The 27,285-nt window shown below is 34.5% G+C and overlaps 1 pseudogene; it reads left to right on the top strand.

The window, feature by feature from the left end:
• LOC124369710 overlaps positions 1-27,285 on the top strand; it is a 67,750-nt pseudogene that overhangs the window by 29,601 nt on the left and 10,864 nt on the right.

The following is a 27,285-nucleotide window of genomic DNA, read 5'->3' as shown; positions in this document are numbered from 1 at the left end:
CGATAGTTGGTCTTATAAAGATTAAATATTTCAATAAATAGTAACTTTTTAAGTTTAATATATCTACTAGGTGGCCACCAAAACAGAATAAATATTGCATTAACATTTACTAACAAATATATTGTATAAATACCTAAACATTCTAACCGTAAGCTGCACAATAAAAGAAGTCGTAGGGCTGACAGCTGTCAGTTCAGTAACAGGTTCAAAATTTCCCTCTCGAAACAATTATAAGTTTGAAACGTATCCTCGCGATTTGTGAATATTAATTTAATCATAGATAATAATCGTAATCATATAATATGCTGCGTTACATTCATAGACTTATTGGTTGTTGTATGATAAGGTCGAGACAGTGATAGCGGTACACCTACATCACTCATAATTGTAACTGTGAGGCTGATAGTAGTAAAATTACTGTATAAAGGTACCAACATTCCAGAACGCTTAAAAATAACTTATAATTCCTACAGAGCAATATATATTTCATGATAACAGATTATAAACATTCGCTTATTTTATAACAATAACTAGCATAATAGACATATATTGAACATTAAAATTATATTGCTCTACATTGCAAATTACATGTACGATTAATATAGGGTATCGGTAATAAAGAGAGTATTCCACTTTGCTCACATCACAATTCATGAATGCCCTAGTTTTTCATTCGGAGAGGAGAAGACAAGAGAGTGGCAAACGACAATCTCCAGTTTTCAGCACACGCAATCTCAGACAAGCTTAGCTCAGACCCTTAACGGCTTATTCTGATGGATGATAACGGCGCCGTCTAGGTCTAGTACGATAACGGGGCAATTTATTCACATTCAAGCCCATCGAGTACTCTTTAGTTTATGTAATTACGCCGCGCTCCGCAATTGATTAATTTTGCAATGTCGTGACGAGTCCCATTTTCAACCTGTATAGGGATGATAAATAAACATTCTGATATTATGAAGGAGACCGAATTATTCGGGCATTTTCACAGATAGAAGAAATTAGAAACTAGATCTGCAATAATGTATGCACTTTTGTGATTTAATATAAGCATCGTTTTCGTTAAAAATATGTACACAACATTTCTTTAAATAGGAGGATTTTGCAGCAAGGGTTATCCGAATTTTTTTGTCCCGACCACGGCTCGGTGCCGTCAAGATCAGCTATGACGAGTTTTACTCTACAAACTATTGTGTTGTTTAACTGGTAGGGAGTGTTTATCTAGTTATAATAATAAAAAAATTTATTAAATCACAATCGAGTTGCAATATTAATCTGATTAGACTTATTCATTGACTTTTGATAATGAGATATCCAGTTTAGGGTGAGTTTACTTTGGCCTCCACTGCGGAATATTTAAACAATAAACAAAGCCTTGTGTACTGAGTACGTTAAAGTGAGGAGACGCTTCTAGTCTCCATGCATAGTTTAAATTATTCTGTGCACCCTTGTATGTAAATAAATGAAGACCTTCCTCTACAGCAGAACCGTTCTCAGTAAGGTGTGATTCTAGAGTGTTACAGTTTATTCTGTTAAATATCACGGACATTAGCCAGAATCTCTTTGTAATACTCCTGTTTATACATAACGGATGTCCTGTACGTTTTAACTGAATATTAATTTTTGAAAGGTTAGGATGTTTTAAATTTTATTTTGAGGATGTGTAGAGACATTAATTATTTTCCAGATATTTTCCGTCATTTGGTGATATAAAAAGGTGGGAGTACACCATACCAAGTGTCGTAAAAGACTTTCCTAAAGTTAAATGCAACATATCAAATATGTAGTTCATTTCATTCCTAAAATGTAGAGTTTATATACAAATGCATTTCTATCCAGTTTGATCATTGCAATCGTGGTTACCTATAAAAATGTATAACAATAAACTGTATATTGTGTTAATATCACAAATATTAGCCAGAAATTATTTGAACGACTCCTGAAAGTTAAAACTGAACCTTAATTTGTGAACGGACGAGTGTTTTATACTTTATTTGTATTTGTTGTGTATTGAATTTGTAGTAACAAAAATTAATTGGGGGAACATTTTATATCATTAAGTGATATAATAAATCAGTAACAATAAGTATCGATATCTGAACTGCAATCTATTGCTCCAGTGAACAACTAACTAACCTGATAAAATAATTACAATGATTTTAAATATAAAAATATTATTGCCCTTTATTTTCGTATCAATCGTTCCTTTCTAGCTATTTCATTATTATAAAATGTATTCAGTTTTATATGCTAATAAATGATAATAGATTTTTCCTAATAGTAATAAAAGCTTGCTTTCATCAAGAAAAATATCTACACGAAATGTTTCTTTTCCGTTATATTTATATAGGTATATACACATTACGTTATATAGACATGTTAGTGTTTTCCGTTCATAAACACGGATATCCCTGTTTTAAATGATGCATATTACATAGTAATAATAGGAATGGTTTGAACAATGATGTTAAAACCTTGACTTTAAAAACAAGTATAATAAACAAGTGTAATAAACAAAACACTATATCTCTACTTATGATATAGTGTTAAAGTGTATGGTATAATAAACAAGTATAAGAAACAAAACACTATATCTCTACTTATGATATAAACTTGACGGACGATTTTTTATATTGAATTCATTAAATGGTATTGGAATCGAATTAAATGATCTCACCAATAGCGCTGATAAAACCATTGATTAGGCTAGTTGTGGTTTATTAGATGTCATAGACTAATGCTCTCCAGAAGAGATGACCTAATTCTATAGTAAACAGAGACGTCTTTGAGTTGTAACTTTGTTTATCATCTTAAGAAGCAATTTGTAGGGTGTGGACACAAGTTGCTCATAACATCAATATACAAGCTAAGCCTACTATCAGATTATCAAAATTGTGTTGATCTAACTCGTCTTAATTTCACAACTTTTTCCACAGTTCTACATTAATGCAACGTGTTATAGAGATATATAGTAGAATAACCTTGTCTACTGCCCTATAACAATAAGCGAATTTAAAGTGTTATTAGTAGTGAGCCAAGTGTTTGTCCAGGTGGTAGGATTGATCACGCTCACCATTACAACAATCCTTACCGAGCCCTGGAGGAGACCTTGGTGCTCGAGGATTCGCTGCTAGAGGTCCTTTCAGTCACGGACCCGCTGGAGACTCTTACAGTTGTAACTTCAGACCATTCCCACGTTCTTATGTTCGGTGGACTGTCCACTCCGCTCGGCAAACCCCATACTAGGTACAGATTGATACTGGCAGTTGTCTCTTTTTAGTGGATTCATTAAATGTGTTTTGTTGGTTTATCTTACATGAATCATGTGATATGTTTACACACTACATCTAGAGAGTACTCTCTCAAATCTTATAATATACATCGGAACTAATGGTAACTTCAGAATTATACTAAATTATTAAAATGGATAAAATAGATTTTAACAGAGATTAAACAGATTTTCAATATCTTGGTGAGATGGGCTTTCAATGAATTCGAACGCTATACTGAAGTGGGTATATAAATCTTACTGAAATAAATCTCCAGAACTTTCTTTTACTGTCATTTCCAGCAATTTGCAGTTATTCAATGTAATGCTCTTTGTATCATCACCGCCTAATGTTTTCTTTTGTAACATAACGCATTATTGCGTCTAATGAAAGAGATCTAAATATGAAATGTAAGGAAATAATTCTGGCTTCAAATGTAATTTTTGTGTGGGTCAATGAGAACACGATCCGTGACGTGGACAATTTTATTAATTTAATTCTTAAAATAATTTTTTTTTTTTTTTTTTTTTTTTTTTTTTTTTTTTTTACGTAGGGGGAATGCATTTGCGCACGGAGTGTGGGACTCCCTTGCGGACTACCCACTAAACCCCCTACGGGCCACGGAGAGCCCAGGCCGGAACCCTTTCGGATGACATCTTGCCTGGTCCGTGTGTCTTATGTCCCAACCAGGACAAAAACTACTTGTTTCGGAAGCTAGGGGTCAGCCAGGCATCCGTCTTCACGCTTCTGATGAAGGATCGCATGTACGTGAGTGGTGACTGCATTCCAGGCGTCCTCATTCTGCAGCATCATGTCCACAATGGTCTCTGCCGTAACATCACCAACTGTGGTGGCGAGCGTTCGCCTGGCCTCGGTGAAGCGCCCGCAAGCGAAGAAGGTGTGATGAACATCATCATCTTCCTCCGGGCAGTAAGCACACCGAGGCGACCTGACTTTTCCCATCCTGTAGAGGTACTTCCTAAAGTAACCGTGCCCCGTCAGGAACTGACACAGGTAGAAAATCTATCTCCCGTGGCCACGATCTATCCAGGATTGAAGCTCTCGAATGAGACGGAAGGTCCAGCGACCGTCCGATCCTTCCGTCCACCTCCGCTGCCAAACCTGCAGAGTCTCCGCCCTGGCAGCAGCCATGGCATCCTCTCTACCCCGCTCGGCAGCATCCCGGAAGACGGTCTGTCTCTCGATGGCCAGCAGGTCAATAGGAATCACCCCAGCCACGACCGCCACGGCCGAACCGGAAACGGTGCGATAGGCGAAGGCGACCCTAAGTGCCGCTCTTCTCTGTACCGATAACAGCTTTTGACTGTATCGCCTTATCCTCATGACACCCGCCCAAACCTCTGCGCCATACAGAAGGGTTGAGTTTACAGTAGACATGAGGAGGCGTCTCTTACTTGACCTAGGGCTTCCTACGTTAGCCATCAGCCTGCCGAGAGACATAACCACCTTAGAGGCTTTGTCACACACCGCGCCTGAATGTGCTCCCAATACCGAAGACGGCAGTCGAGTAACACACCCAGGTACTTCGCCGCAGTCCTTGTCCGAACCTCGACACCCCCAACATTCATAGAGATCAGAGTGGGGATTCTCCGTCGAGTGAGCATAACGATTTCGGTCTTGGCGACCGCCAGCTCAAAGTCCATGGCTCGTCATCCAGGCATTGACCCGAATCATTACCTGATTAAGGCGTAACTGTGCCAAGTCCGGCGTCCTCGCCGTGATAACTGCAGCCACGTCATCAGCATAACCCACGAGGTAGACGTCGTGGGGCATCTCGAGGCGAAGCAAACCATCGTATGAAACATTCCATAGGTCTGGGCCGAGAATAGACCCTTGAGCCGCACCGGCAGTGACCTCTTTTGTTCTCCTTCCGTCTTTGGTTTCATACAATAGCCGTCGGTTCTTCAGGTAGTCCTGCACAATGACCAGGAGATAGTCGGGCACGCTGAAGTCCCGCTGCAACGCCTCTAGCATGTCCTCCCACCGAGCAGAGTTAAACGCGTTTTTTTACGTCAAGTGTAACCAACAGCACAATCGGCCGAGCCTGGTGACAAGCTGTTTCGGCCTGCTGGACGGCACTGATCACCTCTGTAATGGCGTTCAGAGTTGAGTGTCGCTTTCGAAAGCCATGCTGCCGGGGAGAGAGATCTCCGGCGGCTTCGATGGACGACTGCAACCTGGGTTTCAGCAACCTTTCATAGAGCTTCCCCGCGGTGTCAAGCATACAAAGTGGCCTGTATGCCGACGGGGAGTTCGGATCACTTTTGCCTTTGCTGATCAGCGCCAACCTAGCAACCTTCCAGCGCGACGGGAACACACCCGCTACCAAACATGCATTAAACATGTTCAGCAGCAAGAGTGGATAACTCGCCGCCACAATCTTCAAAACCTCAGCTGGAATGCCATCAGGTCCAGGAGCCTTCTTGTTGCGCATGGTAGACACCGCCGCTACAAGCTCCTGCTCCGTAAAAATGGGAACGTCTGGTACCGGTCTCGCTACTCTCTCCTCCCGCCTTACAGCGTGACTTGGGAAGAGAGCTTCCACGATCGTCGAAATCATTTCAGCAGGCATTTCCGTGCTTTTCCCTATTCCTCCGAGCTTTTTTCGCACAAGTTTGTATCCTCTTCCCCAAGGGTCCGAGTCCACTTCCTGGCAGAGCTCACGCCAGCATCGTGCTTTGCTCAAACGAATTGCTGCACTCAGAGCTTTCTTAGCAGCCTTGTGCTCTGCCGACCTAGTTATAGCTTCAGGCCGGTTTCGAGCTCGCTGCGCTCTACGTCTGCACATTAGTGCAGTTCTCCTGAGCTCGCCAATTTCGTCCGTCCACCAGAAGGCTTGGCGACGGCCCCGGTAAGGTCGTTTCCGAGGCATTGACGAATTGCAAGCGTGTTCTATCATCTTAAAATATAAAATGTTTGTGATAATAATCGATTTAATAAGTATTTACGTGATCAATTATTAAAAATTCATTTGCGTAAAACATCCAGCTTTTCCTGGTAACAACTAATCATTTGAAAATGAATGACTTCAGTCCACAAACCCAACACAAAAGTATAATCTGTGTAAATTCCTAAGAAAAATATGCTTTTTATGTGATGTTGAGGTAAATTTTCAGTACTTGCTAAGGTACTGCCTTCTAGTGATTAATTAGGCAATATAATTCCAGCTAAGCTTGGACTGTTGCTTGTAAATTCTAAGAGCTATAACAGTACGAAAGTAATGACTGTCCATGTATGAAAGTATAGCGTTGTGTTGCTTAACTACACAATATATACCAAACCAGGCGCTGACTAATGGCTGAAATATTCAAAAACTTTAACATTTTCGAAAGTTAACTGCTGGCCATGGACAAGAGTGTAGCCTTTACTTTCTTAATTAAACAGTATGACTCGAGCGAAACACGAACGCATTATTGAGATACCTTAAATGTATGTTTATCCAGTTTAATCATAAATCTTACACTTCTTTCCCAACAACAACTTGTAGATTGCTTTTACAAAACATACATACGGGGCTTATATCACTAGAGTCATGTATGTAAAATGTAATCAAACTTCAATACAATTAACGTATTTAAATAGGAATTAAACAGTTAATATGTAGTTGTGCATGATACTTGTACATTTAATACACCAAATGTCTGTGTAGTGATGACCTTCTTTCTGCAGGAACCGACACCAAGGTGTCAGACATGGACGGCCTGCCCTACTCTACCCTGCTGTATGGTAACGGCCCGGGCTACGCTGCTCCCAGATCGATCCCCGCCAACACCACCAGTGTCAACTCCGTCCACGGGTCCGCTGCGCCTCGGCAATGGGCGACCCGCGCCGGTGAGGATGTCCCGGTCTACGCCCAGGGACCCCTGGCCAACCGACTCTTCAGCGGCACCCTGGACCAGAGCTTCATCCCTCACGTGATCGCCTACATCGGCTGCCTGGGCGAGCACATCAAGCGCTGCCAGGACTTCAACAACACTGCCGCCAAACAGGCGGTACAGTACAGTCTTTCTTCCTATTACCTTTCATGTCCTTGTTTCCCAGGTATCTCCAGCATGATAATTGATATGTCTAATTTTAGTAAGTTTTTATTATATACTAGCTGTTTTCTGCGGCTTCGCGTGCTTTTCGTAAGGTTTGCCCGTGTATAAGCACTTCTGGGTCAAGTGAATTATATTTTCAACGCTGATGTAAAGTTTACCTTATTACCATGATCAAGAATATAAGTCAAAAGTGTATCTGTATAGCCGTTGTACGCGTCCATGTATTTTATTATATTGAGTGGTAGACCACTTTAAGGTCAGGCAGAAATTTATTTAATGACAAATATACGTCAAAACTTAGCGCCTTCAATTAGTGATACGCTATTGAATAACTGTACCGTAATTGCAGTTTTTATAATGCAGGCGCTCTGATAACGTTTATATTTTGCAGCACTGCCTGTTAGTGAGTTACATCAATTATAAACCTTTTACGTATGTGGAAAATATATATACATACAAACTTTTATAATGATCGATCAAATACTTTCTGTCACAAACGTGACCTCAAAAGGTTTACCCTATCCAAAATGGTGGCGTCTCTAATAATTCCTATAAGGTGAGACCATCAAAACAAGGTGTGTGATAGGAGGGTTAGGGTAGAAGCTGCTCTCCTGCACGTACAATATATTATGAGCGGTGATAAGGGACAGTGGTTTCGATTATTTTACTACTTGACTGGACTAAATTACGGCTTATTTACAGAATAGATACGCTACAGTGAACTACGGCCGCACTGTTTTCGCCGGCCTCGAATTGTAACATAGAATTTTCTACTTGTATATATGGTATCTGCTACAGTGAAACTATGGCCCGCGCTGTTTTCGCCGGCCTCGAATTGTAACATAGGATTTTCTACTTGTATATATGGTATCTGCTACAGTGAACTATAGCCGCGCTGATATCGCCACCTCGAATTGTAACATAGGATTGTCTACTTGTATATTTGGTTTCTGCTTTGATTCATGTCAACACTGTTACAGTTCAAAAAATGATAAAATATTAATTATTCAAGTGCCTGCATTTTGCATAGGTCGATTCTGAATACTTTAAAATAGCATTTCCAAGTGCTCTAAGTGTTTTATACATTTCAAATATTATTATTTAAATGGTTCAATCGATTGATAAAGATTTTTAAACTGTTATTTGGTTCTCGATAAAGAAAAACTTAAAAGCACGGACCTGGTTATAGATATAATGCAATCAATTATTTAAAGAAAGGCCGATCCCCTTTTAGACTTCTTCAGCCCGCCCTCATCGCTGATATTGTTTCCAGTAGTTAAACTTTCAGTAAGGCTGCATTCCTGTTTGGACTTCCAACCTTACTGACAGTGTGGTTAGGAAAGGAATTATACTCTCGACAAGCAGTGACGATAAACGATTCATTGTAAATTGAGGTTGGTGGTGAGGAATAAGAGGCATTGATGAGCCTATTCTAGTCTCTCTTGCGATTGTTTCAGAGATAAATTTAACACTCCGACTTCATGGCCTCTAAACACTGCTCTTCAAACATAAATCCAACTGCACTAGGATATTAGGTATATTTTAGTGACTATTACTTATCTCAGGAATGTTGAGAATGATACTGAAAAGAAATATCTGCACAAAATGTTAAACAAATAACTATTAACTATTTAGTGATAAACGTTTTTGGCAAAACCTTTAAAATGACTAGTAAGACCAACAGACTAACATTTATTTCAACAGAAGACCTGGAAGAGAAATGGGAAATTTTGCACGTAACAATTTGCAATGTATCCTCTGTTCGATATTATGTGGCGGCGCGGCCTCGGTATGTAACGTATGCTGGAACTCCGCGGCCATTTTAAATACTTTATTTGTGTTGGTGAAACACTACGTACTCGTTTTCTTCCATCTCATACTTAGTATTTACCCTGTGTATGACTAGTCCACGTTTCATCCATCTCAGTTTGTATTTACCCTGTGTATGACGAGTCCACGTTTCATCCATCTCAGTTTGTATTTACCCTGTGTATGACGAGTCCACGTTTCATCCATCTCAGTTTGTACTTACGCTGTGTATGACGAGTCCCACGTTTCATCCATCTCAGTTTGTATTTACCCTGTGTATGACGAGTCCACGTTTCATCCATCTCAGTTTTGTACTTACGCTGTGTATGACGAGTCCACGTTTCATCCATCTCATAGTTAGTATTTACCCTGTGTATGACGAGTCCACGTTTCATCCATCTCAGTTTGTATTTACCCTGTGTATGACGAGTCCACGTTTCATCCATCTCAGTTTGTACTTACGCTGTGTATGACGAGTCCACGTTTCATCCATCTCATAGTTAGTATTTACCCTGTGTATGAGGAGTCCACGTTTCTTCCATCTCATACTTAGTATTTACCCTGTGTATGACTAGTCCACGTTTCATCCATCTCAGTTTGTATTTACCCTGTGTATGACGAGTCCACGTTTTCATCCATCTCAGTTTGTATTTACCCTGTGTATGACGAGTCCACGTTTAATCCATCTCATAGTTAGTATTTACCCTGTGTATGAGGAGTCCACGTTTCATCCATCTCATAGTTAGTATTTACCCTGTGTATGACGAGTCCACGTTTCATCCATCTCATAATTAGTATTTACCCTGTGTATGACGAGTCCGCGTTTCATCCATCTCATAGTTAGTATTTGCCCTGTGTATGACGAGTCCACGTTTAATCCATCTCATAGTTAGTATTTACCCTTTGTATGACGAGTCCACATTTCATCCATCTCATAGTTAGTATTTTCCCTGTGTATGACGAGTCAACGTTTATCTTCGTCACAGAGACACAAAGAAAGATAACATTCATATAACAAATATCGATGTGTTAATAATACCACAGTGTGAAATATTAATAATTGTGCAGGCATGTAAACATTACAGATTAGGCAGTAAATCCAAAACATTGTCAAATCTAACAACGTATATGTTTTTATTTATCTTGCCTTGACGTTTTATTAGTTTTAAACATTGCCAGCCTCTTCAACAAATATTATACAGTACATCAAAATATATTTTCGAAAACTGTCTAAAATTTGAAATCTTTAAAAACCTTAAGATTAAAGTTATTAGATTATATTAAATTAATTTGAAACATAAAGGGACCAATTCCACCTCTTAATAAATTTGGTGTATTTTCACGGTTTTCTGGAGCACGTGCCATCAAATGTGTTGTATCGCCAATGTTATCTCGAAATTGATGAAATGTCGATTTATATCTTGATATTGGATGACGAAGAGTTATAAGCCACGGTTGGCCGTATCCTTAACCTTTTCTGAGACTGGTTACAGAGTGGATATTGGCAAATGTGTAGGTTTGTTTATTAAAGTAAAAAGTAGTAGAAGCGGCTTGAGAAAAGTTTTGTTTACCAAGTAAAAAATAGCGAGAATGCTAATCATCCTGTAATTATTGTATACATACGTAACTAGAAAGCATTGATTTAAGAAGCGTAGCCCTTATAAATATACAATGAACTAATAATGAATTTTCTGTTAGTTATAATGTTTTCTCATGTTTAGGACAAATTTTTAACTACCAACATTAAACCTGATATATATATATATATATATAAAACTATTAATATTTTCATTTCCTCACCATGGTCAGCCCAGTCAAAGTGGTACATTAAGTACGATTAACTCGTTTTAGTCATAATATGGTTAGAATGTGAGATTTAAATTTGAAACAAGTAAAAACGATTTTGTTTGGTGAATAATTATTATTGTCTGCTATATTTACTTTGTTAGAATATTAAAAGTAATAAATTTGACAAAAACTATAACGAAAATTCTTTTTAATAACGTGTTTCGATTCTGTAACATAAGCTTCCGGTAATACTGGGATAACCGACTTGCTATTAGTAATAATTTCTCTGATTATTGATAATGACGTAAGCATTACTTGAGGATAGTTTATCGCACAAAATATTGAACGAAACATGAGTTTGACAAAGTTAACATCAAAACAGATAGATGAATGAGTAAAGCTTTATTCTCAAATTGACATTAGCCTGTCTGTGAAATTAAAAAATAATTAAGATGTATATATCAGATTTAATTTGTAATTTATAATGCAATTTACAAAGCTCTCGAAATTCTGTTTGTGTTACAATAATCAAAGCCTTATTCGTTCAATTCCAATATAGTTTAACTGTACTTAGGAAAAACATGTCAGAATATGTTCAATACTACATCACATGGGTAGGCCTTAAATTGAAAAAGTCCTCAGTAAGAATAATGTAAATTAAAATAATTCCAACTCTGGATACTCGTTAATATATATAAATTAATCAAAAACTTCACACAAGTGACGGTGCAGAATTTGCATTGAGCACAAAGTTGGTGGTTTTGAAATGTTTTTGTCATTTTGACTAACAAAAAATGTCAACAGCAATGTTTTAATTGAGTTTTTTACAATTTCTTCTCCCAGTAAAATTACAATTTTCAGCCCTATGTTTTGGGTGTGATTGTGATTTTGATTAATTTTTAAAGTTCATAACAAAATTTTATATATTTTTTAAAATTATGTACTTTTCATTTGCACTCGAAGATTTTAAAATCGTTGGATTTAACGTTTTATAACAGTAAAATAACAGTAAATGATTTTTAAAACACTATGGATTAATTTATGGTGCCAAATGTAGATAAGTTAGGTACATTTGCCAGTCAGTTAGTTTCAAAAAGAAAATTAAGGCATTATCTTAATTATTTACATAGCTATAGTCAAGAACGTTATAAAATTAGGTTTAGTGAAATATGTAACTAAAAATAAAAAATCTGAAAAGATATGTTAGGTTCTTTAAGTGCTTTAGGGGTGTTCTACGTATGGGCTTTCGCTTGACACTAATTTTTGGGACAAACTTACATTATAAACCAATGTATTGATTAAAACATTATGCGCACAATAACACTCGCCGGATATATTTGATAGTAAATATTTATGATTTAGATTATCTGTGTAGTGTATAGGTAGATATAATTCCACCTCGCGCTGAGTCGACAAGCAGCCTATTATAAATAATGTTTATACTTGCTCACTCTGTACTCATGTATGACTTTTCTGCAGGACTGTATGATTATATTACAGCAAAGTTAACAACAATTATATCTTGAAATTATATAGACAAGATACGTATTCTTGTGATTTACAAGAACATTATCTAGATGTTACAATACCAGTATGTGCATTTTGTTAAATCAAAGAATACTTTTATACAGAAGATATCTGCAATTTGAAAATACGCACTACTGACGCTGAAAATTAAAGAATACATAAAGTGAGTGTGTGCATCCAGGATAAGCTTGAGGTATATAGAAAATGAAATGTATAATCCATGATTAGAATGCAGAACAAATAAAGTGAGAATGTGCACCAAGGATAAGCTTCAGTTATATATAAATGAAATGTATAATCCATGTTTTAGAACGGAGAACGAATAAAGTGAGTGTGTCTACCTAGGATAAGCTTAAGTTTCAGAGAGATTAAATAAATAATCCTTCTGTATAATTCAGACCACATACAGTGAGTGTGTGCACTAAGGATAAGCTTAAGTTTCAGAGAGATTAAATAAATAATCCTTCTGTATAATTCAGACCACATACTGTGAGTATGTGCACCGAGGATATGCTTGAGGAAGGATAAGCAGAATTATTGCGTAGTGAAATAAGCTTTATCACATTATTTAGTTCTTAGTTAGTATTATTATAATTCTGTTTGTATTTGTATTGGCGAGTGGAGTGATAGACCTTCTCTATCCCTTGAAACATTTTTGAACTTGGATATCTAATCTTAATATTGAGTCAAGTTTACATATTTAAACACATAATTAACTGTACTAAAAGCAAAGTGTTAGTCTTTTGTGAAGCTAAAACTTTAAACAAATTGTCTTTTAACTGAGTATTAAATTAATTTCATTATGATTCTTTATCTTAGTATAGATCAAATTTATTCTCTTCACATTTATGTCCTCGCAATTGATTAAGTCATCAAACATATTTTAAGGTTCAAATATGAATTACTTATTTCACAAAAATACTGACTTAAAATAATGGTTGAAATCGCCTGTACTTGACCATGAACTAAATAATTTGTATTATAAAATACACGTTTTTAAATTAACTTTATAAGCTGTGTCCATGGCGTTTGTGTGAGGAACTTGTTATTAAAACATTGGCGAGTGTTGATACGGTAAGTGGTAGATGATACTGACAGATAATTATACACGGGTTCCAATTCTGAGATAATTCTAACACGGACATAGAGACATACCGAATATTAACGGCGTTTCCGACTATTTTATGCATAAACATATATGTGTAAATCTTGTTTTCATCTGAAATACATAACAAAATTGAACCTTTGAAAATGTACTTCAATGAAGTCAATTAATTTGTCATTCTTAAAAGTAGTAATACCAGAAGTAAGCGTATATATATTTCCTAAAAATAGGGTAACATGATAACTTTAGTTTATTTAAACACAAATATATTTAATTATTTGTGGTAAGGAGGAGTTTTTCTCGTCGTTTCAATGGAAATTAACATGTTACGTAAGTCAATTAGTGATATGTTTGAGAATGATTTGTTCGTTCACCATTATTGTTTTATTACAGAGTCTAAATAAAAGTAATTTCTCTTCACTGAGTAAGATAGAATACTATTATAACGTCAAATCATAAATGTATGTAATGTATACTGATTAAAAACATTAATATGAATGTGAAAGATAATGTCCTCGTAGATTTAAAAGCTGTCACCGCTACACTGTAAACCTCGTTCTGTATCGACTCTCACCCCTATTCTGTTTGATAAGATCTTTGAACAAGTCAATGGACCCACGATTGTGGGCTGGATATGAATGAGAAAGATAATGTCCTCGTACATTTAAAAAGCTGTCACCGCGACACTGTAAACCTCGTTCTGTATCGACTCTCACCCCTATTCTGTCTGATAAGATATTTGCAGGAGTCGATTGCCCACGTTTGTGGGCTGAATATGAATGTGAAGGAGACCTCATCTACGCGCACAAACGTATGCACACAAGGGTAACACACTTTATCATTTTATGCACTACTGTGAATATTAAATCAGAAAACTCTTGTAAATTTCTCCAAAAGACTGCGTTGATTGGACTGTAAATGCCATACATATAAGTATAAATAATAATCGGCCAGATGATAATCTTTTTAGAAACATATTTTGACCCTTCGCTAACATATTAATATTCTTTAACAGGGATTTTACAAACAGCAGAGGGTTCCTCCAAAATTTACTTCGACCAACTGAAGCACGCCAGTTGTTGTTAAAACTAAATTAATATTCTGACTGAGTAAAAAAGAATGTTGAGCAAATGAAAAAAACATACATTAATAAAATTATTATAATATCGTTGAATAGGCATACATTTTTGTAAAGACTTAAAGAGGCTATCTCGACTCTCGTCTTTTGAGACGAAGACTCTGTTATTATCTATATATTATCTTCTCTGTTATTCACTCTCGTATGTCCTTGCTTTACGTATAATTCAATCATTTCCTAGGAACATCATTATTTCGCCAGAATCCAGAAAACTCCTTTTGCTTTCATTTTTACCTGGTTTAATATTTTCCTGCCTAATCATGTAACCAAGCGTGTCTGTCTGCCTTCAGAACTATAACTAACTAATGTCCCCTGTCAAATACAATTCTACGGTATTAAATTTTTTCTTATTAATTTTATAACGTTTTCTCTCTTTTTAGGTTACTTTTCTATTAACATGATTTATTTATATAATATAATTCTGTATACTATTGTAGTAGAAATACATAGAGAATGACTCACATATATTAATAGTGATATTATCACATACAAAATTCAGCAAGGAGTTCTTAAACCAATATGGAGGATAGAAAGCCAGATGGAAATATGATCACAAGAGTTTTAACACACGTTTTTTTATGCAATGAAACATATTTACAAGATAGTAATTATATTCCAAATCTACAGCTGATACATTTGGCATTCACACGGAAGAAATATGGTGATGTCTGGGTATTATTTCAGTTAGTTCTGAGGTCCCGCACTAGGGCTGCGCCACGTAACATTGATTTGTTACCGTTCACATATTTACTACCTGACTTCTCACTCAACAGAGGTCCACAATTATTATCTCACTTTTGCGTGCCACAATTATTATAGCACAGGGTGGGTTATAACTCGTGCAGCTAATACATCAAAGGTTAACTTAGTCTAATGCCATTAAGTCTGTTTCTACAACTTACAGGCTTTCAGTAGTAGAACTAGGTATATCAAGACTTAACAAAGAATCATTTCACATGTACAATTACCAATCTACGTACTAATAGAAAACAATATTATTTAGTAGCCCAATAACACTACAAAAGTGTAAATCGCATAAAAGTTGTGGTGCAAGAATATAGTTACTTCACTTTACTTCAAGGATTGCGTTGTAGTCTTTGGGTCTACGGAATGATCACGTGTTTAGTGGTTCGTAAGCTTGATAACTGTGAATGCTTGACTGCCATAAAGTTTATTTAAATAGTAAGTAAGTAAGTAAAGTGAGTTATTAAATAAGGAATAAATAATTATCGCTCTCAATTTACAAGTTTTTCTGTACCTTCAGAGGATTATCCGAAGTTAATTATTTATTAATTGTCCTTATTGAAAACCATGTAAAACGAATGACTCACCAATATAAATATAAAGTTCCACATTTTAATTATTGCAAGTATTACAGAAGACTAATAGTTTTTGGTTTAAATTCACATTTATTTTACCCCTTATTTCATAAGCAAATCGAACTTTACATAAAGCACCGATCATTAACAATTGCGATTTAAAAGTGATTTTAATTTAGAAAATAAATGATATAATTAATTAAATTATACACTGAGTTTTTCATCTCAATATTGATGTGCTTTGCAACAGATTAAAGTAGGCCTATTAATCCCATTCATGATTGGATGTGTCAGCTTTCAACCATGGTTAATCAGGCCATTGCCAATCTCCTCTAATACTTGGGATCTAACCATTCATATCCGCTTAGGTAGCCCTATTTTAGCGGATTATCTTCAAAGCCATAATCCTTTTGATATGATTTACGTAAATGAAATTATAATTGAAGTGTTATGCATGTCCAATAATTTAAAATAAGCAGGAAAGGTAAATCTTTTATAGACGAATCACATATTTTACAAATTACTGTGTTTTAGTACTCATTTCTCTTAAGGTTACTCTAGAAGTTGTAACAACTGTGGTTACTATAACTACTTTTTTTTTCTCAAAAAAGAAAAGGTCGACAGTAAAAGTCAAAGACATTATAAATTTTCATCTCGGCGATCGGCCTTCATAACAACTTTAACTACAACGCCAAAGAAAATGGTACAGAAAGGATTACGCCCCTCGTGGCAATATCATAATTTTTCATTGTAACTAGCTCTATAACGTCAAAGTCAACCACATTTATTTATCACTTACGAATATATTTGAAAAATATAATATTGTTACACTAATAAATATAAATACAGCGCAAATTTGTTGAAAAAGATAAACAGTAAATAATAAAAGAAAATAGACAAACATGAATACCGTCTGAAAACTTAATAATTACTAAAATTCTCTTTTACCATCGCATAACCATTTTCCGATTAGTACGCTTTTTCAATTAATATACACTAGTTGTATTCCAAATTTGATCCTAAATTATAGTATACACAGTGATTAAAAAACTCTCTGGAAATATTTTAAAGATTTTTTAAGGCAAATGTTCCATAAACATGAGTTTTTAAAAGGAGTTCCAATAAGAAGTTTTTTTGTTACGCCGTATGTTTGAATTTTTGGATTTAATTTTTATATCAATAACCAGTTACAGACGTTTTGCCTGTAATGATCCTCAAAGCTGGAACAATTATTCGTGTAGCAGTCTCAAATAAAGAAACAATTTAATACTAGATCACCATAAAGCCGAGACGTTTCAACACGACGGACAGTGGAAGTTTTAAAGCTTAATAACGTAAACACAATAAGAATATGAGTTTTTAAGGAATAATTGTAGCTGGTAAATTTCATTACAATATTTGTAGTATCTACATAAAAATTGGTCTTGAAATAATATAGATATAAGCTTTAAACTTTTGCAATACACGACAATACTGTAATTGCTTTCACGTTTACGGCGTGAATAACCGTGCGTCACCAAAGTTAGAAGCTTAAAGTCTATATTATTTCCTGATACATTTTATGTTCTGGATTTTAAAATGTCTGTAATTAACTGTAGCAACTATTCCGTACACACATTGATAAACTTATAATGATTACTTTATACATATACAATAGTTTATTACACTTTAAATATATCAATTGTCCGCTTTCTTGAAACATGACATGAAAATTTTAATATTATCTCCGTCTTTGAGTTGCAGATACAAGTATTGTAATAAATTTTAATAGGATCTAATTTTTCTTTTTTCTTTAATTCACGTATTTTGTCTCTATCAAAAAACTTTTGTATTTGAATTAAGACTTTACTTTGCCAAGAAGTAAATGGGGGGCCATTTTGAGCATTTACTTTGAGCTTAAAAAAGGTTGAGGTAAGATTTCACCGGAAGGTAAATTATTTTAAGTTTAAATTTGTACTATTTAGTATTAAGAATAAAGTCTCTGAACAGCTGGTTTAAGAAAAGTAGTGCTTTTTTGCGTAATTTATTAATTAAATTTTGACAAGCCGTTGTTTCGTACTTGATTGAGATAGAGAACATCTAATCAGTGGCATTGTCCTTTATTTTACGGGGGTTTTGCGTTTAAAGATTTTGACTTTACCCCCCCACCCGCGATTTTGGGGGGCTAAGTTCTCATGAAGCGCAAAAATCATCCTTTCTCATTATATAACAACCCCCCCCCCCCAAAGGATATTTGTTTGTTATTTCCGTTCAAAGGGTAGAAGGGGAGGGACTTTTGGGACACCCGGTATATATATATATATTATATATATAATATATGTAATTATTTATATATGTATATATGATGAAAAAAATGTAACTGGGTACAACTTTTAGAACCATTCAAAAATCTATGTACAATTTTACCGGAGTTTTTCCCTTAGGAACGAGATAGCGGATGAAACCGCGTATATCGCACTTGGCAGGAGAGTGGATTGACATTTTTCATAAAACGTACTATTTTATTGAAAGCTGTCACGGAGCTGAGGCATTCCTTTACAGATTTTTAGATATACAGTATCTTTAGTTTCTATTTTCATTGCACGTTATTATTTTATTCTGTATGAGTGAAACCTCCAGTTATGTTGGTTTTGGGTGCTCAAAGTTGAAAAGTGTCGCCATTCTGACAATTTAAATAGTATAAATATATTTACTCAATTTTATATAAGGATAATAGCAATGTTTTTGTCTAATTTCTTAATAAGTTTGTAGGGACATGATCCAATTATCCTTTATGTTGGAATTTTTATTAAAGTTCCTTACTGATCTTTGCGTCATTTATATACCATAACTTTAGTCGTAAAATTATTGAGTTTGATAAAAACTATATAATTAATATTATAGCTTGTAATAGTTTTTTAATCATGCTTTTTAACTTTTTCAGCGAATATCTCTACACCTTATAAAGTTTCAATTGTCAAGTTTAAGTAACCAAAGATAAAATACAGTGGTATAATATATGTACGCGTGTGGCTTATGAAAACGTTTGTTCAAGCAAATGGGGAAGTGATTAATCAATATTCTTATCGAGTTTATTCTTTAACAGCACAGTTTATTTAGCAGTTTTTTAGTCCTAGAACACTAGCAAAAATTATACAAATTATATTATTTTATTTTGTTATAGGAGCTGTTATAATATTTTCGATAAGTTATGTTAGGGGATCTTTTTTGTTATTTTGTGATAATCCGCTTGTGTTAGAATGTGAAATATCTGTTTACACGTTAAACTATCATTGCGTTACTACATAACAGCTTAAAATGATCCCCATGTGTAACATACGTGCATAAAAAACCAAATTTGGACATACTATATTTTAAATTTCAACATGATTGGGCTTTTTTAGTGGAATTGAATGATTAAAACGGGCAGATAAGTGCTAAAATAATCACTAACAACGTTTTGCGATGTTTGTGTATAGTATAGTTTTGGACTCACCTGTTTTAAAACTCCTTACGGTATATCGCATGATACAAAACTATTGAAAGAAATATATTTTTATTGAAAATGTTTTGAATTTTTATATAAGGATTGAGTACAGAGGTAGCATTAAGACGTTTAATGGATTTAGTGAATGGGGCTTTGTATTCCAGAAATAAAGATAGTGCAATTTTTCTTATACATAAGAACTTTTACACAGTAAATAACAAAATTCTTGTAAAAAACGATTTATATTATGAGTGGGGTCAGAGGAATTGCATATTTCTGGTTTGCGAGTTACTTAACAAACAGGATACAATGTGTGAAAATAAACAACATTTAAAAGTTTTTAATGAAATATGTTACATCAAAAGTATAGTACCCCAAATGTAAGTTTTAGGAGCAATTCTCTTTTAAAAATTTATAATAATGATCTTTGTATTGAAAAAGTAAATGGAAAATTAACAATTTTCACTAAAGTTCAAGTTTTTTTTACGTAAAATATAGCTGGACTGAAATAGAGCAAGCCATAAAAGACTTAAAAGTATTTAATAGTGGCAAAAGTCTGGAAAAGTACATAAACTTTAATTAAGGAAGTAAGCAACAATTTTATAGTGATATTATATATAAATGTATGAACTTTTGAAAAGGTGGTGTCGCAGGCTGGTAGTTTTAAACATTTGGGAGTAATTGTAGATAAGGAGGTAAATTGAAAGAAAAACAATTCATTTTAAAGAAAACGTTTATCAATAACTTAAAATGTTCAATTTACTTTAACGTGTGCTCAGAAGATGTTTTAAGAATGTTATATCTTTCATTGGTATAAAGTAGATTACATTATTTTTAGAATCTGTTGAGTGGGACTCTTGACCGGAATTTGATACCAGTTTATACTCTAATTTATTAATAAATCTAAAAAGTACATTAAAAACCAACATGGCTTTTATTTGTAAATTTATGAATTCCCCCTATAAAATTCATATTTGTACTCCGTTTATAAAGTATGAATTTTCTATCATCAAAAATGGGAAATTTAGTAAATCAAGTGTTAAGAAAAATTGATGGACAAACAACGTACAGAGCCGTTTTAAAGCCCAAATTTGAATTCTTTTTAAAAAGCTAGTTCATTTTTAGGTCCTAAAAATATTTAATATTTCGCAAATCGTAAAAAAAATTAAAATGCTGTGTCTGTTAAAAGATCTAAATTTTAAGCTTTTTCCACAAGGGCGATACTAAGCACCAAATTTAAAAAATGTTTTTATTTACATTTTCAACGAAACTTTTTTCCTAAGCGTGCTAAGTTTGTTGTAGTAACATGGCCACAGTACACATTTTTAATGGATGGGGGATTTTATGCATTAGAATAAATAAAGTTTTGAAAAGAAATATTTATTCTATGTTCAATGTTTATTCTTTAAAACTGTTATATAAATTTCAAAATGTTTATTTCGATAAATCTGTGGTTTTGCTTGTATGTTTTAATTGCAGGATTAAGTTTAAGAGTAATTGTAAATGGATACTGTGGGGTGGGGGGGGGGGGGGGTGGGGGGGGGGGGGGGTGGGGGGGGGGGGGGGTGGGGGGGGGGGGGGGTGGGGGGGGGGGGGGGTGGGGGGGGGGGGGGGTTTTTGAATTAGAATGTTAACTACTAAACCGATATTTATTTCGTGATTCTAAAAATACCCCTCACCATTACACTTACTATAAAAGGAGCCGGCATACCTGGCCTTTTTAATGGCGAAAAAAATGCAATTTTAATATTACTTCTGTTTTGCCCCACATAAATAAAATTAACATTTAAATGGATATAAGGTTAAAAGTTGAAAAGATAAATAATTAAAAACCTGTAATTTCAGTAACAAAATATACGTACTATCAACCATAATAGATATTCTCCTCCCTATAAAAATGGAAAAAAAAAACATACTCTAACTGAATCTTATTATATTATCTTAATTAAATCTAAAAATTCATGGTTTTTGATTTGTTGTGGGAGTATTTGTGAGGGGGGGGGTTGTTTGTACCAAATATTTTATATTTTTTCGTGTATTTATTTCTTCTTGAGTGTCCAAACCAAATACCTGACTGTTACACTTCTTCAGTGTAACAATGGGTGTGTAAAACAACAAGATATATTTTGGCCCTATAACTGTACTATACCTAAGAATAACAATATAGAATGATGCAAAAATTTTGATAGTAATAGCATAATATTTTATGAATACTTTAACGCTAACATTTTATGAATCATTTTTGACAATAGACATAAGTTAATATGCCTATTAGGACATTAAAAAACGAAACCATTGGAATATCACATAATAGCAACAATTAGTTTAATAAAACGTAAATCTATTGAGACTTGAAACTATGATAATGCCATTTATCGCGTATCGCATGGGCTGATTATAGTTGAGGATATCAAGACTGGTAAGGTAAGGTATAAAGTTGAAAAAACAATTTTCCGATGTAGACAATACTCCCTCGGTGGTGATGTCGCCGGCCGATTGCCTAGTTTGGGTCCTCCTCAGTGCTCTTGCCCTAATCATGGTATATGGTTTGCTGGAAATCACTCTTCCACAAACCATTACAATGAAAACATTTAAACTTCAGTTACACAAATTTTTAAAGGTACATGGAATTTGAACATGTAATAAGTATTTTACATATTCACAAAATGCGTCACGAAACAAAAGTATTTCAATTGTATTTTAAGAGTATTTTAAAAAAATGGTTGACAGGAGTATTTCAAAAACTCATTATCTGATAAGACATGTATAAGTATTTCTGATCATCACCATGTTTATTTAAAAATACTTTGTAAGTCCTCTCTTTTGCCCATCACGTACTCATATAAATAATAAAATTAGGTATAAAAGTTACAGTAACTGCAATTGGGTGAATAACTAGTCACGTTAAAATTAATTTTTTTTTTTTTGCAAATATTAAATAAAAATGTAATAAACCTAATCTGTTTCTGACAACTTTTCTGACAAAAGTGACTGTACAGAGTCTCATGTTAAATCAAATAAACTCATTCAACTAAAACATTAACTCCTAACATCTGAAACATTTTCATCTGGGTGTTTGAAAGCCTGATTACTCCTCCATTTCTCCCATTCCAATTAACTGATCAGAATTAATAAATACTGTCTATATCTGTAACTTTTGCTTAATACAACTTTGAGGTATAACATAATTATGTGTAGGAATGAATGGGATTGTGTCTTTAGTTAGCTGAAGATGTTATAAGTTTATATTCCTTTGAATTTTGAGGTAAACTCCAAAATTCACATAACTTTGATAATTTAGGTAAGTCCTCGCTGAGCTCGTTATTTATTGATTAATCTGGACTCTTCTGCAAGGCAATTTACACTTAATAGTTCTATACCCCAATATAATTGTTATAGTTTTTCTTTCCCCGTTTTAATAGTGCCGCAGTTTCTGCCGAATACTCAGCCGTACAGCCTACGTTTAATACGTTCCCAAAGTCAATAAGGTAGTTTATTATTTCCAGCAAAAGGTTTATTACTTTGGTAAATATCAAGGACATTTTGGGTTTTATCTGATATTTTATTGTTATAAAACCAAGATAAGTAAAGCATGGTTTATGAATTATAAGACCCCCCCCAACGGATACATGGCAAAACGCCTTGGTCCTCTACGTGTATCTCACAAGGCACCGTATAATCATTATGACTTGAAATGTTGTTAATAGAAAATAATGGAAATATTGTGTATCCAGATATAAAATAATAAGGTATGTATATCCATGCATACACTCCGTATTAAAAATTATATTGTGCGTTTCCAAACAAAAGTTACAACACTAGTTCCCTTGTGAATGATACTAGGGTGTCCTTATTAATGATCTGTTGCTTCCATAACCTCTCTGCCAGGAAACCTGACAGTAGGTAAGTCGTGGTCAATAGATTGGTTAAGGGGGTGGGTGTCGTCGTCGCGTTCGTTACTGTCAGCGTGGGGAGATTGTGCTTTCTAACTGATAAGGGCTCGTTAGTGAATTTAGTGTAGCTGAGAATTCATAAAAACGATCGCGCTCGCATCATACATTCATTTCATTTGTTGTAGATTTTTTGGATTACCCATTTTGACAAAGACAGGGCACTGGCGCCTATTGAATTCAGATATACAGGATGTATCATTATTACTGAACCAGATAATTCAACTTTAACCCCACATTTTCGTATTGCCCAAAGAACCATATGATTAACATCTTTCAAAGTGTCATTACATAGGTCATCAAAAAAACACTTTTTGTGAGATAAAGGAGTCAGATTTGTAGCATAATATTATCCATCAACATTGGAGAGTAGAATATTAACACGAGGCGTTAGAAACAGGCAGAAGTTTTTTGTCATAGTAATGTTAGAGGTTGGATTATCACCGCCTAGTTCATAACGAAGAAAAGCTTATTAAGCGAGTATAATTTTGCCAGTTCTGCTGAGAGGTAAACCCCAATATCGGGTCCAAGAGCTGTTTTGCAGCGTACTATTATCATCACAATGGAGGATTTCAGTGAGAAACATTCCCGGACGAGTTGAGGTTTATTTTTTCCTAGGACGTCGTTTATTTTGGAAAACGTCACAATGGTCTTTTTAGTAAAATACATATAGGAAGTTGTTTGAATGAGTTAACTAAAAAGAATAATAAAAAATTTACTCATTTAACTTGTTTATACATCACTAAAAACATTTTAGTACTAGTGTTGAGCTTGTTTTATTTTGGAAATATTGATATCTTAAATAGCCCTCATATAATATAAGCATTTTCATTTATAATTAATTATATAATTAAAAAAACCGATTAACTGGAGTTTGAAAACCGTTGGTATTTATACTCATTACTCATGTCTTTGACGCTATTACTAAAGCCTAGGTTTCATAAGAGCAATTAATACATCACTTTCTTACTTGCCCTGTTTCACATCAGGGGAGGTAATACCAGAAATCAGAAATCTTTATTGTCGTTGACATTTTACAAAATGCATGACAGTCGTCAATTTGAAACTTAAAATGTAAACTTAAGGTAATATTGCAGCTATTTCACCATAAAAATCTGTAATATTATACAGTGGTTTATTCAATAGCATTTTCTGTGCTATCTTAAAACTATGAAGTGTCAGAGTTTTTAATTTTTTAGGTAATGTATTATACATTTGAATCCCTTGATACAAAAAGCTTTGTTGAGTCCCTGAAAACATGCATCTTTTTAGTGCTATATTATGTCTATTTCTTGTCATATAGTTATGTATGTCACTAACTTTAGTTGTTATTTGCAAGTTTTCCCTTACATACATAAGAACTGAAAAAACATACATTGACAGTAGAGTTAGGGATACCTAGCCAAAAAAAATGGTTTGCAGTGATCCTGTCAGTCTGCACCACAGATAAAACGGACAGCTTTTTTTGTAACACAAATAATTTGTGAGCATAGGAACAATTCGCCCAAAGTGAAGTTCCATAGGACAACGTGGCATAGTGAAACATGACCATAAGTAAGATGGCAAAGAAATAAGACATCAGGAGGAGACAACATTCCCTCTCAATGATCTAATCATACAATAGACCCCTTAGTAGAATTTTTGCGGACCAGATTGTCAATACGAGCAGATGTTATTGCAGGTTTGGACTGAAAGATTGGAAGTCTAAGAAAATATTTTAATAGATGGCCATATCTCCTTAAGCGCTGAAACCAGAACGAAGGTAAACGTATTTGTATTTCCTTGAACAATTCCTTCCCTATTTAAGCTCACAGGTTATTAGCCAATTACACCAGTCACCAAAGTATGAACATCTTGAATTTAGAATTAACAATATCATTAGCTTTCTGAGGAAATCAATTAATCCCTGACACCACTAGCCCCCCACACTGCCAGATAATTTTGTAAACATAAAAACAACTCCTATCATGATGCTAGGCCATGAATGTTTACTTGGAAGATCATTATATTGTAAATGATGAACAAGGTCGGGCCAAGTATAGACCCTTGTGTTACACCTTGTACAATCTGCAAAGACTTGAAAAAAGAGCCATTTAAATATACAGACTGCCATCTATTTTCTAAGTAAGATCTAAAAAAAGAAATGGCAGCACTGTCAAACGAGTAAAATACAGCTTATCTAGCAGCACATCGTGTGTTACAGTGTCGAAGGCCTTGGACATATCATACGAATTTAAAGAGAACACTCCTTTTAGCCTCCAGACCTTTAAAGCAGTTTGTAATTTAGAGCTTGAGTGGCTGCAACAGTTCTACGCTTAGGCCTAAACCATGCTGACACTCTGATAAAATATTATTTCGTTCGAGGAAGAATATCATCTGACTATGTATGAGACGTTCCAAGATCGTCGACACTGTGGGCACAATGGATATTGGTCTATAGTTTGAACATAAATCTTTCTGACTTTTCTTATGTATTGGTATCACTTTTATTGGTTTAAGTTTCTCAGGATAAAAGCCCTGTGTGATGCATATGTTAAATAAGTATGCTAAGAGCTCACTTATGTGTTTAGAAGCTAATTTTAAGTGTAAAGCATTTATTCCATACATATCTAGACAAGAGCTATTTCTTAGTTTATTTATGGCTAAGAAACATTTCTTCAAAAGTGAATTCTTTGATAGTAAAATTTTCACATAAAGGCATTTTACTTTTTTATATTTATACTTAAGAAAAAATTTTTGTCATTTGGGCAAGTTGCTACATTTTTAGTTATATCCTCAATAATATTAAGAAAGTAAGAATGAAAAATATCTGCAGACAGACAATTTGTATATAAAAGGGCTTACTATTTACATTTCTACCTTCATTAATAACTGCCCATGAAGCCTTTGACTTATTCACTGATCCAGCAATAAAATTATTGTTATAGTTTAGTTTGGAATTCCTAATTTCACATTTATATTTTGCTTTCAGTGATTTGTATTTTTCCCTAATTACATTGTTATTTGAGGTATTACAAAATAAACATTCAACCCTATCCAACTCTTTTTCTAAAATTAACCAATCCTTTGTGGTACCATTTGTTGTTTGGTTTTTTGTTATCCATACTTTTAGTTTTTATTGGTACAGAAATATTTAAAGCCCATAGAAACAGGTCAAATAACACATTAAACTTGTCATTAATATCTAGGGTACTATTATATACAACAAACCAGTCTAACTTTGCTAATATTACACAAAAATCTAGCAGAGTTTTCATCGCTTATAGGCCTTGTTATATGTTTATATTTTATTCTATCTGAGGTTTGCAGACTCCAAACTAACACAGAAAAGAATAGCATTGTGATCGGAGACTGGTGTAATGTAACACAGAAGCAGTCAATTTGTCCGGATGCAATGTAGACACGAATATTATCAATGCAAGTCCCTTTTGAAGCGTTGTGCGTTAAAAAGTTTGGGCGGGTTACTTCTCTTACTGCAGTATATAAACCAAATGATTTTGTTAGGCTATTTAGTTCTTGTGTTTCATTGTTATTTTCCAAGAAGTCTACATTAAAATCGTCCATGCATCTAAAGTCAAACTTCACACCATGCACACTCGAAAAGATGTCAATGCAGTTTATCTACCCTATAAAAGCGTGAAAGTTACCTGTAGGTGATCTGTAGAAATTCACCAGCAAAGTATTAAAAGTTTTCAGATGTACCGCGGACGATTCAAAAACAAGCTTTACTTTAGACAACCAGTGCTCCGTTATACAAATAACATCAACACTGTTGTTCGATGCTAACAGGTTTAAATAGTCAATTTTATAAGGTAGGCTCTGAATATTCCACAACAACACAGTTAGGGGCTAT

This window comes from Homalodisca vitripennis, chromosome X (genome assembly GCF_021130785.1).
Source record: "Homalodisca vitripennis isolate AUS2020 chromosome X, UT_GWSS_2.1, whole genome shotgun sequence".
NCBI lineage: Eukaryota > Metazoa > Arthropoda > Insecta > Hemiptera > Cicadellidae > Homalodisca > Homalodisca vitripennis.
Note: the sequence above shows the minus strand (reverse complement) of the source record. Positions and strands in the feature narration are given on the sequence as shown.